Source organism: Dipodomys spectabilis, unplaced genomic scaffold, assembly GCF_019054845.1.
Source record: "Dipodomys spectabilis isolate Male_0828 unplaced genomic scaffold, ASM1905484v1 ptg000558l, whole genome shotgun sequence".
NCBI lineage: Eukaryota > Metazoa > Chordata > Mammalia > Rodentia > Heteromyidae > Dipodomys > Dipodomys spectabilis.
In genome coordinates, this window is record NW_024871235.1 from 655,109 (window position 1) to 657,658 (window position 2,550).

At 34.1% G+C, this 2,550-nt stretch overlaps 1 non-coding gene across 1 annotated transcript; it reads right to left on the minus strand.

The window, feature by feature from the left end:
- Window positions 1-845: 845 nt before the first annotated feature.
- On the minus strand, window positions 846-951 carry LOC122100072. The gene has a single exon (XR_006146090.1). It is a non-coding gene; the product is annotated as a U6 spliceosomal RNA (small nuclear RNA).
- Between the last annotated feature and the right edge of the window lie 1,599 nt (window positions 952-2,550).

The window sequence follows — 2,550 nt, forward strand, 5'->3', positions numbered from 1 at the left end:
GGGGTTATTTAGTAGTGATTCGACAAGATGAGTGGAAGTTCTTGGTTTCTTAAGTGTTGTTAATTTTGGCATATCACCTTACATTTTGGATTTAACATCTGCTTATCACGGAGACCATGTGCCATTTGTCTCTTTGCTTTTGGCTTAACTCACTCAACATGATTTCCTGTAGCTTGATTGATTTCCCTAATAATGCCATTATTTTGTCCTTTCTAATGGCTGGAAAATATTCCGTTATGTATAGTTACCACAGTTTTTTGATCCATTCATCTCTGGTGGGATATATGGGTTGTTTTCATATCCTGGCTATTGTGAACAGTGCTGCAATAAACATGGAAGTGCATTTGTCCTTGAATATTGGTACCTGTTGTTCAGGATAGATGCCTAGAAGTGGTATGAGTGGGCCATAAGGAAGGTCAATATTTATCTTTCTGAGGACTCACCAGACTGCTTTCCAAAGTGGTTGTGTAAGTGTACATTCACACACACACACACACACACACACACACACACACACAGAGAGAGAGAGAGAGAGAGAGAGAGAGAGAGAGAACATTTTCTTGATCCATTCTTCTACCTGGCAGCATCAGGGTTGGTTCCATATCTTAGCTATGGAAAATAATGCTACAATAAACATTGTTGTGTTGGTAGTTTTAGTATGGACTGGTTTGTGATCATTTGGGAGAATGCCCAAAAGTGGGATTGCTGTATAATAGGGAGCTCTATGTGGAGGCTTTTGAGGAACCTCCAAACTGCTTTCCAAAGTGGATGAACAAGTTTACACTCCCACCAAGAATGCAGTAGGCTTCCCTTCTGGCCATATCCCTTCCAGCATCTGTTGTTGTAAAAATATGGAATGATTCACTAATTTGTGTATCATCCTTGTGCAGGGACCATGTTAATTTTCTCTGTATGTTCCAATTTTAGTGTATGTGCAGCCAAATTGAGCACAAAACATTTTTTATATATAAAGAGTAATTGATTTTCTTAAACTAGACAATTCAACAAAAATAAGTTCAAAAGAATTGTGAAATTTTAGAACCATGTGTTTCTTACATAAGCACACATTTAAGAATAAAGTCAAGATTGACATATCAAAAACAAAATAATTCCAGATATTTGTTGTTCATGAGATTTGTAGGAGGAGGAATTCAATTATTCTACAAAAGGCACTTGTCATAATGATCATTGCAGCAAATGTTAAGGTTTGTTAAAAGTTTTAATGTTTTAAATATGTTTAATTTTGGGATTTGCTTATATATGGCAAAATTAAGACTGTTTGGCAGGTCATAAAAATTTTTGATAAAGTATATAATATTTCTGGTAGCATGTACTAGTAAATATGAACATTTCAGATTTTATAGAAACTTTACAAATGAGAAGTTGTAAAGGCTGTGTAAAGAAGCAGAGTGAAGAGTTAAGATTTTAAGTACACAGTTTCTGTTAAATCTTTAGGGCTCCTTTACGTTATATGTTAGTGATGAACAAATAATGATATAATCCACATACAAATGATGAGATGAACTATAAATAGTAATCTTAGTGAGTAAATTTAAAGGCTACTTATAGCTTTATCCAGTTTTAAATGTACAGGAATATGAGAAAATAGTAAACTCTACTATGTACACTTCAAATACTGAAAACCCTGGTAATTGTTTTGTTTTTTATTTTAGTAATCATTAATATTTAATTATTGTTTTCTTTATTTATAGCATTTTTCCTTGTTGTAATATAATACAACTTTTTGTGAGTCATGATTAAGAGGTACTTTGAGAATATTATTGGGATGGCCACACAATTTTTCATAGGTGCATGTGAATTTACAAAGAGCAAAACTAAAAACAAAATATTGATGAAAAATTATATCAAGTAGAGTCTGAATCAGGAGTGTTGATAAATGTCCACACCTAAAATCTTAACCCTAGGCTGGAGCATCTTATTTAAATATTGTTGAGAATTTCAAGACTTCCTTTATTTAGGGCCCTTAGAAGTATGTACAGCATGCATGTGTACAAAGCCAGTGACAACAGGCAAATATGACTAAGTTTCCCCAAAAAGAATCTATGAAGTCAATAGTTATCTTCCCAAACAGATGAAAAAATGCGTCAAAAATGATTCAGTGCACCTACATTTGTGGAGTTATTTAAGTTATGGATTCTTTGTTAGACATATTCTTTTCTTTTAAAAATTGTCAAATATTAGTTTATATTAAACTTTGTCTAGTATTTCTTGGTTCAAAACAGAAATCTTGATACAGTTGATGTCACTTGGCTTTCTTACTATCTCAGTTCAAAGCCAACCTAGGCAGGAAAGTCTGTCACATTCTTATCTGTAACCAAACACCAAAAACGCCAGAAATGGAGTTTGGCTCAAGTAGTAGAGTCCTAGCTTTGGGGGAAGTTGGCCAGGGAAGACATTTCTTCAGGGACATGGTCCAGCCTCTGAGTTCAAGCTCCATAACAAGGACAAACTAAACAAACAAGAAAAAAATGCACATATTTCTTTGGGACCATCCATAAAGCACTGGTTTGAGAACAGACTCCTTTTGCT